This window comes from Stegodyphus dumicola, chromosome 6 (assembly GCF_044657685.1).
Source record: "Stegodyphus dumicola isolate Sdum_Otavi_A_Nest chromosome 6, ASM4465768v1".
NCBI lineage: Eukaryota > Metazoa > Arthropoda > Arachnida > Araneae > Eresidae > Stegodyphus > Stegodyphus dumicola.
In genome coordinates this window covers 125,934,977-125,949,868 of record NC_140773.1, presented here as the reverse complement: position 1 = coordinate 125,949,868, position 14,892 = coordinate 125,934,977, and positions in this window count along the sequence as shown.

Below are 14,892 nucleotides of genomic sequence, written 5' to 3'. Positions count from 1 at the left end.
TTTCCATATGTGTAACATGTATGCAATCCAATTTCCGTTAGGCAGTCCTCGAACGAAGGCATCCTTCACCTTAGGCAAATAACCATCGAGTACTTTGCCATAATCAAATAAACCTTTATCCATAACATGCTTCAAATATTTTTATGTTGAAAAGTTCATGCGCCAAAAATGGCCCCCGTTGAATGAAATATGTTGTTTATTTTTTCTTTGTTTGTTCAACAATGTTCTTGTTTTCAGAATCTGAATTTAAAATTCTTTTAATAATATGCGATTCTATTTTTTTTTTTTTTTTTTTTTTTTTTTTTGTTTAATGAAAAATTAATTTAAGCGACAAATCTCTTACATTTAGAAAAATTTTCGATTTTCGAAACGAGTTGCTGTCAAAAGCGCATCTTCTCGTTGCTGCATATATTTATTTAAAGCAAACTGCTTGGCGCGTGTGCTTTTATATTTGAAAAGATTCAGAGAATTTTCAACAGGGAAATAAAGTTATTAATTTTACTGAATTTTGTGGATTCTTTGTGTTTTGAGGTAAAAGTCAAACCATCAGATATGTGATAACCTTAAAATAAGGGTATATATAATCAGGATTTTGCGGCCAGACATTCCCAGCGAAATACATTACAAAAAATTATCTATGTAGAATTAATGTATATTCCGTTTAGTATTTTAATTTATCAGTGTTATTACACATCAGTTTATCAGTGTAAGTTATATCGAGTTTTAGTTGTGTTCGATATAATAATTTTATTTGGTTTATATAAATTCGATTCGTTTAATAATATTATATTTATTAAATACTATTTATTAGGTTTCCAAATCTGTCAAACCCAGTCAATGGCCTCCTGGCTAAGATATCTGATTATCGCTATTTCGACTCGTATTCGAACACAAACAAACGAACTGGTTGAATTTTGTGATTTTCCCTATGTGTAACATGAACATGAGTACGTTTTACTTAGAAAGTCGTCCATAGAGACATTCATTGCCTTCGGCTGATAGATCTCGTTTCCTTTGCCATACTCAAAAAATCTAAAAATTTTTCAAAAACACTAACAGATGCATATAACAAAATAAAATTAAGTAAATGCATATAAGAAAATAAATTAAGTAAATGCATATAAAAAAACTGAAGTAAATGTATATAACAAAAAAAAAGTGAGGTAAAAACAAATTTTCAATAATTTTTCAATACAGTAGTTTTTATATTGCTTGTTTTCAAATTTTATTTCATTTTTATGTATGTACTAATATTCAGTGTATGTGTGCGAAAGCGTGCTTGTTCGGCATATCCATATATATTAATTAAATAAATCTGATTTGAAAATGCATGCACTAACTCGCTATTCTCATAATTTGAAAAACACTAAAGTATTGTCTGAGAAAAATATTTATAAAGAAAATTAAATTTCGTCTCCTTACTCGGTGCTGTGTAAAAAATTTAAATAAGCTTATTAATTTTTTTCTTCTTTATTAAAAACAAATTAGTTTCTTTTCATCTATATATGAAAGATAACAAAATCTTGCTGTCACAATGGAAATTCTTAAAAATATAAAACTCGTTTTCTTCGAACAAAAGTTTCTGAGAAATTCCTCTAGGTCAGCAGGTAGTAACAGGACAACTGACTGCTTTGTTTGAAAAACCCGATGAAGTGGATGATTTTACCCCCAAAATGTTTCTTTAACAAAGCAGATGCGGTCCAAATGGCTTTGCTGAGAAGCGTTCGTATTTGAATAGCTTGAAGCTTGAAAGCTTGAGTTGGAAGACTTATTGTTTCCGAAGCAATCAGTCAGACAGCAATTAAATTTGTTATAGATATTTCTCTCTCTCTGTGAGTTCTTGAAATCTTGGAATGGGTGAAAGTTTATTTTGTTTTACATATATAAGGAAACTGCATGTAAAGCAAAATAATTCAAGGCACATATTGTATGTTAATCATTGTACGTCCCCTCAGCTCTTCGGTTGGGTATTAAGAAAAGAAATTCCTATACTGCTTTTGTATTACTTGTATATTGAAAGATTTGAAAAAAAATAGCTTCATATGAAAAGTTTTTCTCCGATGAACGAATACAGCTGAAGCATGTTTCTGTCTTCAAGTATATCCACAAAACATGAAATAGTATTGTACTCTTTTGTATTCTATTGCATTTTTATATTACTTCATGGTAAATTTTTTTATTCTTAAATTTCTCTCTCTCTTTTCTTATAATACACAAGTAATTTTCAAATATGGCTGACCTATGAACCTAAATTTTTATACTATAAAATTTTATATAAAAATTAGCCGTAATCATTAGACACAGCTTTGTGTATATTATATTCTTGAATACATGCCTGCAATTAATACTAAGAATACTATTGATAAAATTCGTGATATAATTATTAATGAAAATACTGTTTAAGCTAAAAACCGATTTGAATCTTTTTTTCATTATAGGGTAACATGAGCCAAACAATTTTCGTTAAAAATATACAATTATGCTAACTTGACACATCAGATAGAAAATATTTTATCGTCATCATCGGCTATGATAAAAGATTTTTACGCTTAAGATTTTGGATTATGATAAAGCACACAGGACCTATTTGTCTAAGGGAAAGGAAGTCTTCGGGGTAGATTTTTTTTTTGTGGGAAACAAACTGTTAATTCACAATCAATTGTACTTTGAAAAACCCCTAAACCCCCCATGCAGCCGCTAGAATTTACCGGTGCTCAGCTATCTTACCGCTTGGAGACTAGTTGGCTTTCTGAACTTACGCAATACCTATCTGAATTTGAATATTTGCATAGAAAACGAGCAAAATAAAATGACACATTAAATAGTACACATTAAAATGACACATTAAAATGACACATGTAAATAGTACATTTTACTGAAATCAAACTTTCTTTGAAAAAGGAAAATTAATTGTAAGGAATAAGATGGATGCATTTAATTAAACGGCGGGCAATAACAGCGCTGATCATATGTTTCGTATAGGAAATCATTTTCTTCGTGTTATCGTATAACGGAAAATATCCACAGATTATATTTTACAGTTTTTAAGAAGTCATGGGTTATCTGCTTTAAGAGAACACCTTCGTGGGCAATTTTCTAAATAAAATTGGCTTGAATTCACGTTACGCATCGGGAAAATCATAAAGACCACAAGCAGCTAAACTGTTTGGTTGCCAACAACAAAATACCAACATCCAACAATCTTATTCACTCAACTATAGTGAACTTAAACTAATGTTTGTATATTATTAGTAGTATTAAAATAACGAAAATATTTATTCTAATAAAAATTTGTGTTTGAAATTCTCCCTAGTAAGGTATTTCCTTTGGTTGGAGATTTGTCAACAATAAATGCTATGTTCAAACAAGACATTTATTTAGACCATAATGCTTCAAAAATATATGCTAGAAAAAAAAATATCGCCGGAAAATATATCTCCGAAAAAATATTTAATTATTCATATTCTTATGATTAATTATTAAATAATTAATAACTTTTATAATTATTAAATGAAATGCTTATTTATACTTTATCAAATGTACAGCAACACTCTTTCTTTACAAAAATACCATATTGAATAAATTATATTCTAAGCTATTAAGTAACAACATTGCTTTGTTTAATAAAGATACTGTTAAAAATTTTATCAACTTTGTACTATTAAAATTTTTAGATCATTAAATAGGTAAGTGAAAGTTCACTTACCTTCTAAATAGGGCTGCCCTGAACTGCCTTCTTTCCTTCTTGTCGGTATCCGTCTCTATGATGAACTTCGATTCACTGCGAAACACAGCTATAAACTTTTTAAGAAATTTTAATTCATATGAAAGATATCTACAAAATATTTACAAGTTACAATGAATACAAGCATAATTTATACGGAGACGTCTATCGTTATACATCTGTTAGACGCGTCAGCCGTTCAACTGACTACTTTTAGTCTCTTTCGCCAGAGGGCGTTCGTGGAAGTAAAGTTCTAGTAAGCAAACGCGACACTCCCACCTTGAGGTCCAGTATCAGCAGAGGATGGACCTCAACTGACCTGTAGTTCAAGTCTTTTGAGATTTCGTCATACGTCGAGTTCTGTACCTCACTTGCATATCTGACTCAGGTGTAAAGTTGAGTTCAAGAGGTATGAGGTTCTTAGTAGGTCTTATAATCTCCCCTTGTGCAGTTTTCAGTTTCACTAATCTAATGTGTCCGTTGTGGGATGGAAAAATTTTTAAGATTATAGCTAAGGGCCAGTTTATCCTTTTTTCGTTGTTGGACACAATTACAAGATCACCAACTTTCACAGAAGATGGTTCGCGGATGAATTTTGAGCTTTGTTTTAGTTGCCCTAAATATTCTGATCGAAATCTTTTTCGTAAATCTTTTCTCAATTTGGCTCTGTAAAGGTATCTTTTATTGATGGATTTAGAATCCAAAAGATCTAATTCAGGAACTCCAGTCTCTGGAATTTCTGTTAGAAACATTGCTGGGATGAGAGCTCTTAAATCCTTTACGTCTTCTGACAAATACGTGAGAGGACGGTTGTTCATAATGCTCTCGCAATCACAAATGATTGTCAACAACTCTTCGTAGTTCAAAGAAGATTTTCCTAGTACCTTTCGAAGAATTCTCTTTAGTACTCAGTAAATATCCTTTCCTTATTTCAATATAATGGATATTGAATCTTGTAGGAAGAACAAAGCTAAATTTTCAGAATGAACAAAATACTTTTATTTGAATTTTAAAACAGAACCAATAAATAAATAAATAAATAAATAAATGCTGCAGCTCTTAACTATCAAAATTTTAAATTCTTAACTACTACAGTTAAAACTCTTACAACTATTAAAATATTAAAATCTTAAACTCTCCAAACAAAATATATAAAAATCTTCCGAATCCTCTTCTTGTTGCCACCCCGTAAAATGCAAGTTCTTGTCCTATTATTTATATTTCACGTTCTCTTTAAGTCACGATCTTCACAAGTCATGATCTTTACAAGTCACGATCTTTACAAGTCCCCCCACAAGAAGCACATTCGTCACCGTAGAGACAATGTTGCTCAGAGTTCATTGAGAGAGAAAGAGTTAACAGCTAACCTTGACAAAGCATCAGCATTCCCATGTGAACTTCCTTTGCGGTATGTCACAGTCATGTTATACCGTTGTAACACTAAGGCCCAACGAGACAGTTTAGCACCATGAGGGGCGCTTTGGGTCAAGTAGGTGAGGGGATTGTGATCAGACACAATCTGCACTTTGGCACCGAAAATCCATGTGTCAAATTTTTTCAAGGCTTCGATGACACAAAATGCTTCTCGTTCGATGGTTGACCATCGTTGTTGTCAGGGCGTTAATTTCTTGCTGAAAAATGCTATGGGCATTTCTTTGCCATGTTCGTCGTTTTGAGCTAAACACGCTCCAATTGCGAAAGCAGATGCATCCGTATAGAGTTGAAAGGGCTTGCTGATGTCCGGAGTATGCAGAGATGGCATTTTAATCAATTCTTCTTTAAGTTTGTTGAAAGCTGCTTCTTTTTCAGAGTCCCATGGAATATTATTTGGAACATTCTTCTGTGTAAGGTTTGTTACAGGTAAAACAATCTCAGAAAAATTTGGGATATAATCCCTATAGTAGCTTGCTAGTCCTAAAAGACTCCAGACTTCTTTTTTAGTGGTAGGCTTAGACAGATTTCTGATGACTTCTACCTTCTCAGGATCTAGAGAGTGAGTGCCAGAACCTATTACATGTCCTGGAAACTTCACGTGACTCTTTCCGAAATCACAATTTTTTATATTTGCGGTTAGACCTGCGTTTCTCAGTGTCTGAAACACTTGGTCGATGTGATAGAGGTGGCCATCCCAAGTTTCAGAAAATATTGCCACATCATCAATATATGAACGGCAGTAGTTCTTATGGTTTGCAAGCACCTTATCCATCGATTTTTGGAAGGTACTTCCAGCATTTTTCAAACCGAAAGGGAGAACTTTCCATTGGTAATGGCCGGAATGAGTGATAAATGCTGTGTAGGGTTTAGCTTCTTCTTTCATAGGAATTTGCCAATATCCCTTGGTTAAATCGAGAACTGTTATGAATTTGGCTTTCCCTATTTCGAATAGTAAATCTTTAGCAATCTTCATCGGATAGGCGTCCGGAATTGTGAAGCTATTTGAAAGCCTGAAGTCTATGCACAGTCTAACGCCGCCATTCTTTTTTGCAACACATACTATAAGATGTGCCCAGTTACTGTCACTGGGTTCTATAAGATCCCATTCTAACAGTTCTTTAACTTGACGATCGACTTCCTCTTGAAGTGAAACAGGAACACGGTAGGGCCTCAATCTTTTCGGATTGCATCCTTCTGTAGCCTTGATGTCATGACCATCAACATTGGCTTGACCAGGTTTGCTAATGAAAACATCTACATAAGATTTTAGTACTTTAAATAGTCCTTCCCGTTGGTAATATTTTAAGTCGCCTTTCAAATTTTGTAAATGGGTCCAGATATCATCAGCAGATTTATTCATAAGATCTGCTGGTGCATAGTGGATATCTCCAAACTCTACATCTTGGTCAAAAATGATACCAACGTGATCTACATGAGCAATATATGGCCTCAACTTATTTATATGGAGTTCTCTAATACTTCCGTTTTCCATTTCGATTTTGGCAGAGTGTGGCCTGGTAAGTTTGATCACGGTAGCTGGTCCTTGCCACGTGTTGAGCAATTTATGTGATGATGATGGCATTAACACGAGGACTTTGTCCCCAACATTGAAAGTCTTTTCTTGAGAACGTAAATTGTATCTTGAAGTGTACTCTTCTTGAGATATTTTGGAATTTGCTGATGCAATGTCATGAGCTTTTCTTAATTTTTCTAAAAGGTCTTGTAGATAATTTTCAATTGAACGGGAAACTGTAACTGGAACGCTACGTTTACCTGTCCATATTTCTTTCAGCAAAGATAATGGTCCTGTTGGTATTCTTCCATATACCATCTGGAAGGGAGACAAACCAGTGGTGCTATGTGGCACTTCTCTGTAGGCAAACAGGAGATAGGGAAGATTCAAATTCCAGTTTCTGCCATGTTCTTGGATATTTTTGTTCATCATCTCTTTTAAGGTTCTATTCCAACGCTCGACAGCACCCATACTCTCGGGGTGTCCTGGAGTGGAGAATCGTGGAGACACACCAAGTAAGTTCTCAAAGGCTCGGGTGAGTTTGGCTGTGAAATTAGTTCCCTGGTCGGAACAAATCATTTTTGGAAATCCAGTTTGAGTAAAAAGCCTCATCAAAACGTTGCATTGTTGTTTTCGCACTTATGTCTTTGACGGAGGTGGCTTCTGCCCATCTGGTGCATAGGTCAACTGCACATATCACAAACCGATGACCCCTCCTAGATGGAGGTTCTAATGGCCCGATACAATCCACGCTCCATACTTCAAAGGGTGTTTCCGGCCTAACAATAGGTTGAATTGGGATTCGATCTTTGTACGTAACTGTTCTCCTCAATTGGCATTCTTTACAACTTTCACAGAATTTTTTAACATCTTGCTTAATAGTAGGCCAAAAGAATGAGTACTTGATTCGTTGAATTGTCTTTTTCTCACCGAGGTGGCCGGCAAGAGGGATTTCATGTGCCATTCTTAGGACTTCCCTTCTTTTTTCTAAAGGTAATACAACTTGTTTAATGTTTTCACCACAGATATATTCGGAATGAAGTAATATGCCATCATCGAAAGTATATGAATTTTGATTTTTATTTGCCCATTCAAAGCATTTTTTCAGAGTTTCGTCTTGTTCTTGATGTGTCTTGAATTCTAGTCTTACCCTGTTCGTTGTTTTCAGAGACTCTATGTTTTCTTGAGAAATCTGATTAACAACAGCCAAATTTGTAGTATTGTCTTCAACTGGTGAGGGTTTATCATCTGTCTCTTTGTACTCTATGGGGGATGCATCCCAATGACGATCACAGTTCCACAGTTCGATATTTCCACAGAGTGTTTCATAAGCTGAAGAACTCAATAGCAAGTCGGTAACTAGCTTTTTTGAAACAGCACACGTAATGGACACTCTACCGTGAAAATCATCGTCAATTTTCATCTGGAAAATCTTTAGTGGAGTAATTTTGTTTTCACCAAAAGCAGAAGATATCTCTATTTTACTTTCTCCTTCGCAAGGTATATTGTCAACCAATTTCTCACGGACTACTGAAATTTGTGCTCCCGTGTCTACGATTCCATTTAGAATAATATCTCCACATTTAACTTTGACCAGTTTTAATTCATCTATGTTTCTAGATACGTCCACTGATTTTGAGACAGGAATAGAGATCTTGGCAGTTAGCACTTCTGGTTTTTCGTTTTCTGCAAGGGGTGCTTGTGTTTGTATTAAGTTGTTTTGGGCTGTTGCAGAAGCACTTCTTGGTATCCGATTTTTGGTACATAACTTAGATGTATGACCTTCTTTTCCACAATTATAGCAAGTTAATTTGAAATTAGTCTTTTGTGGTTCGTCACTCTTACGGGATGGGTACACTCTTGGCGTGTTTTCAGCGTACAGCGATTTATTTCTGAAAGCTCTTTCTGGAAGTGGAGAATGAGGTTGCCATTTTTTTATTAGTTCTGTCTGTTGATGGATTACCACCAGTCTGTTTTGAGATATTACGAACACTGTCATATTCGTCAAGTTTATCAGCTAATTTGGTTGGAGAAACGAATTTCGCCCAGTCGTCAAGAAGATGGTCTCTTACTTCATAGGGTACTCTTTTCTTAATTTGGTCAGTAATAATCAAGTCTTTTAACGCGGCAAAATTTGTGATTTCAAGACCATTGATCCATTCTTCAAAATAACTTGTAATTTCGTAACAAAAATCTCTCCATGATTTTTCAGCGCTCTTTTGGTGCATCACAAATTTTTTTCTAAAGCTATCAGGATTTAATTTAAATCTCTTCAATAAAGTGGCTTTAATGTACTCATAATCTTCAAAATTTTCTTCAGATTCCCTACCAATTAATTGAATGATTTCAGATGGCATTAAAGTCAATAAACATGAAACCCAATCTTTAGGATCAATCTTTGTCCTTTTAGCTTGTCTTTCAAATAAGGATAAATAAATCACAATATCATCGTGTCTTAAATTGAATTTGGGAATAAGCTTAATTAAATCAAAATTATGATGTCCATTTTCATTTGTTGGTGGAGTTTGTGTTAGTCGAACACGAGATTCAATTTCGAGTTTCATCAATTCAAACTCCATTTGCTCTCTTTTCTGCTGTGCTTCTAATTCTTCTTTCCTTCGTTGTTCCTAAATCTCTTCTTTCCTTCGCTGTTCCTCAAGCTCTTCTTTCCTTCGCCTTTCCTCAAGCTCTTCTTTCCTTCTCTGTTCCTCAATCTCTTCTTTCCTTCGCTGTTCCTCAATCTCTTCTTTCTCCTTTCTTCGCTGTTCCTCTTCTTTTCTTTTCCTCTCTTCAATAATCGTTAAAAACACTTCTTTAGCAAATGCTTCATCATATGTATCACTTTGAATTATTTCATTTTTTATCGTCACGATTTTCATACTTGGATCTACTTGAATTTCTAATTCAGCAGCTAAAGCCAGCAAATCCTCTTTTTTCCCACGTCCCATAAAAGCCATGTCTCGATTTTATTCAGCCAATAGACTCTTAGTTTTATAAAAAAATTTTTCTTTTCTTTTTCTATTTAAATATAATTCACAATGAATTTAATTTTATTCGGCACGAAAATCAATCAGTGGATTCAATACTTAATGTGTTGTTGACCTACTCTGGCGAGTCAAACGAAATTACATTTGAACACTGGCGTATTCATTACTTTGACAAGTAAATAAACTAAGATTCCATGACGGAAATAATAATTAACTTTTCATAATCTTAATTAATTATTTTACGTTTACAAGGTAAATTGAGCTCTCACCTGAGTTATTTTGGTTCGTAATTATATGCGGGAAAACCCCGATCCTGTCGACTGCGCCAGTAAATATCCTTTCCTTATTTCAATATAATGGATATTGAATCTTGTAGGAAGAACAAAGCTAAATTTTCAGAATGAACAAAATACTTTTATTTGAATTTTAAAACAGAACCAAAATAAATACATAAATAAATAAATACTGCAGCTCTTAACTATCAAAATTTTAAATTCTTAACTACTACAGTTAAAACTCTTACAACTATTAAAAGATTAAAATCTTAAACTCTCCAAACAAAATATATAAAAATCTTCCGAATCCTCTTCTTGTTGCCACCCCGTAAAATGCAAGTTCTTGTCCTATTATTTATATTTCACGTTCTCTTTAAGTCACGATCTTCACAAGTCATGATCTTTACAAGTCACGATCTTTACATACTCCAATTAATCTTTCCCACCACCCTCCCCACCATGGCGAGGAAAGGGGTATAAATTTCCATTCAATTTTCTTAACTGTTGCATTTTCTAAGATAGAATTCCAATCTATGGTCTTAAACAAATTATTTGATCCAACAAAATTGGTTCCATTGTCAGAGTATACAGTGACAGGTCTACCCCTTCGAGCGATGAATCGCCTGAACGCGTGCAGGAAACTTTCGGTTGATAGAGATGAGACTAGCTCTAAGTGAACTGCTCTATATATTGCGCAAGTAAAAATGACGATCCATGTTTTTTGGGCTCATTTTAAAATTAAGGGACCCGTCAGATCAACACCAATAATCTCAAAAATTAAAGCATCTCTTATTCTGTCTTCAGGTAGTGGCGCTTGAGGAGTCTTATATGAATCAGAGTCGAACCTTCGACATCGTACACAGTTTTGGATAACCTTGCGTACGGTCTTCCTACTCTTTATGATCCAATATTTTTCACGCAAAGTGCACATAACGAATTGTACTCCAGCGTGACTTAGCCTTTCATGTTCAGATTTGATCAGTTTTCATACTAATGGATGTTCTGAGGGAAGTAAAACTGGGTAACGAAAGTCAGCATCATCGTCTCTCTGAAAGATACGTGTCTTCACTTTTATAAGGCCATTGGAGTCCATGATAGGTTCTAGAGCACGTATTCTTTTATCTTTCAATCCTTCGAAAGATTTTCGTTGGATGAGTCGGATAACCACTGTTTCAGGTCCCTTTAGTTCTTCGACTGAAATTCCCCCATGAGTTCTTTCAGATGGTGGTGTTGTAGCATTTTTAATGAATCTAAAGATCCAAGATACGACCTTTATGATCTTTTCGAATTTTGAAATATTGTCAAAAAGGTTAAATTTATCTGTATTCGTGTTATTGCTGGCTGAAACCACAGTTCGTTTTCTCTCTCCATTTACTATATCGAAGTCAGGATGTTCTCCATCTGCAATAGGCAACTCTTCTGGAGGTCGATAAATCCAATCTCGTCCTTTCCACCATTCGGATTTCTTCAATTCTTTTGCAGAGCAACCGCTAGATGGCAAATCCGAAGGATTAAACTTTCCGGGAATGTGATGCCAGTGATCTAGGTTACTCAATTTTCGAATCTCATTTACTCGATTGGCTACAAAAGTGGACTAATTTTCTTTCTGTTTTATCCAAAAGAGAGCATTTGTGGAATCCGTCCAGTAAAAAACTGGAATCTCTTTTAATTTCAAGTCTTCTCTTATTGTATGAGAGAGCCTGGCTCCAATAGTGCAATCGATTATCTCTAGTCGAGGTATGGTAAGTGCTTTTAGGGGAGCAACTCTCGCTTTAGATTGTATCAATTGACAAATGACTCCACTCTCACCGCTGTGTCTAAGAAAAATGCAGGTCGCATACGCGTCCTTGCTTGCGTCCGAAAATACATGCAGAGTGGGACTTTCGTCTATTTTGGGAAGCAATCTAGGAAGTTTGATGTCTTTCAAATATTTTAACTGAGAAGACCATGTGAAAAATTTCCTTGCTAGATCATTCGGCAGATTAGTATCCCAGTTAATTTTCTGTTTCCAGCACTCTTGCAGAATCAGTTTAGGCATGAGAGTAACTGGACTAGTAAACCCAATTGGGTCAAAGATTTTACTCAATTCGGAAAGAACAGACCTTTTGCTCAATACAGGGTTTTCTTCATATTTTACGTGACAAGACAAAGTATCGTCAAACAAGTCCCATTTCAATCCCAATACTGACACAACATCTTCATAATCTGTATCAGAAAGGTTTAGAATTGAAGTTTCATTTTTAAGTCTATTATGTTTCCAACCTCTAAGGTCAAATTTTGTAGTAGCCATTATTTCTCTAGATCCTTTGATAAATGAGTTTAATTCTTCAATTGATTCCACACTCGCTACGCAGTTATCCACATACATGGCTTTCTTTAGCTTTGAAGCTATTTCCTGAGGATGTTTTGGTACATTTTCCAAATGGTAGTTAATTGTGGCAGCGAGTAAAAAGGGGCTGGCGTTTACGCCGAATACAACCCTTCGGTGCCGATATATAGTCAGTTTTTCAGGCTGTCCTTTCTCCCACCATAGGAACCGGAGAAAATCTCGATCCGCTGGATTCACACCTATCTGAAGAAATGCTCTTTTTATATCCGAAATTACTCCATACTTCCCCTCTCGAAATTTTATCAAAATTTTGGGGATCAATTCAAGATAATTAGGACCCTTTTCCAGGCAGTCGTTCAGAGATACCGAATTTTTCTCCTTTGCAGATGCGTCGAACACTGGTCGAGATTTTGGTAGTCGAATTTTCCCGAAACACGGGTCTATGTGGCAGATAATGCCCTTTGATCTTTTCTGCCTCCGAAATATCGATAGGTTCAATTATTCCCACTTCTACCCAATCCTTTAAAACAGTTTCGTACGCTTCTAAGGAATTCTTTGTCTGAAGGGTTTTCACACAAGACTTCAGACGCTTTTCTGCAAGGATTATATTATCTGGCAACTCAGGATGAATTTGAAGCCATGGAAGTGATACCTGATACCTTCCAGCGTCATCTCTTTCTAAAGTACGGATGAAATAATTTTCTGTAGCCTTTTCTATTTCTTGTTTATTTGCGAAAGAGCTGGTTCAGTTATTCCGATAGAATCAAGAGACCACAAGTCACAAATTTTTCTGTCACTAATGTGTAGTGATAAAAGAATTTCATTAAAATTCTTTCCCTTTACCTTCGTTCTCCCTAATATAGTCCAAACAAGGTGTGTATTCATCGCTACTAAACTCTCCGTTACGTGTTTTGTTTCCCCTGTAAAGAGTTTTCCGGCATAATCTGCTCCTACAAGCATGTGTATTTCGTTAGGGTGATTTTCAAATAAACAAGAATTCTCGTTAGTTACATCACTGGGAAAAATTTTGTAACCTTTTAGTTTCTTTATGCAGTCCCTATCCTCCAGTTTTGGAATATGTGAGCATATGGTTTTTTGGCTCAAAACTTCCATTCCGCATGTGAATCCTGTTTCTGGATTATTTAACTTAATCAGATACTTGTTGTGATTTTCCCTTTTTTCTATCCCTCCAAAAAGCCCATGAGTCACACTTTCCTGACCTAAAGATTTTAGTTTTAATTTCTCCGCAAGAAATGTGCTGATATATGATCTGCTACTTCCGGTATCCAGAATTATTCGTATAAAATTGCTTTCACCATCTCCGTAAACATTGACAAATAAAGTTTGCAAGATTACGCTTTCATAGGATGAATTATTCGTTAAGGCCTTATTTTTCAATTTGTTCTTCCTTAATTTCTCCGTTTTCGTTTTTAAAACACATTATAGTGGCATGTCGTTGTTTAAATAATTCACATCTCATTCTAGAAGTGCAATTAAAACTAAGATGCCGTGGGTGTAAACAGCGATAACAGATTCCTTTCGCTTTGCATTTCTCCCTTTTTTTTCTCAGTAGACCATAAAGATGCTTGTTTACACGTTATAGACTCGTGATCAGAAGAGTTGCAGAAAACACATGGTGTTTGTCCCCCCGCAAACTTGCGTTCGTCAACTCCGAAGCTGTGTGTTTCGCAATAGGTCTGGTTTCAATCAGTTTGTTATGCTTTTGCGGCGCCGCCTTTGGCTGGACCGTCTGGAATGTACGTTCCCGCGCAACTAACTGTTCAGAAAGAAATTCCACTAGGTGATTCAAATCGTAATTTGATTTTCGAACTGTTTTATTATATTCCAAAACCAAATCTGCGGGCAATGTTTTAAGCAAAATAGGTGTTAATAAAGCTCCATATGTTTCTGAGGTCATATTTAATGATTCAAGACATCGAATATATTTCTGTATATAATTGAATAACTTACGGAAATTCTGAATGTCATTAGAATCCTTTAGAGGTCTTATTTTCAGTAATTTATCTATATGGGCGTTTATCAGTACATCTTTATTTCCAAATCTTTCTGTGAGGAGTTTAACTGAAGTTTCGTAATTTTCTTCGGTTAAATCGAAACCGTCAATGGTGTTATAAGCAGTACCTCCCAAAAAGGATTTCAAATAATTAAATTTGCTTATAGCGTCAAGCGTTTTATTTTGATGTATGGCTGATGAAAAAGTGTTCCAAAATGTCAGCCATTCCATTTCAGCTCTCGCCATAAAACCTCGGAATCCTAAGTTTAGGAAGCTTCACATTATGACTTTCGATTTTAACGTTTTCTATAATACTTTCACTTAAATGTTCAGTGCTTCTTAACACACTAAATTTTTGTTGTTCTATATTAATTTCTTTCAATTTTTTGGTAGCTTTGTACTTAAATGTAGTTATTCTTTCACGATATTCGTCAACACCGTTTAATTCCTGGTCAAGATCCTTTATGTCTATTAATTTTTCTATATCGGCATCTATTTGTTTTAATTCGTTCGGTTTTTCATTTAAGAGTTCTAAGGAAATTTCTAGTTCCTCTACATTCACTTCTGTTTTTGGTAAGTTAGTTTCGATTCGGCCAATTAATTTTGTAACGGCAAC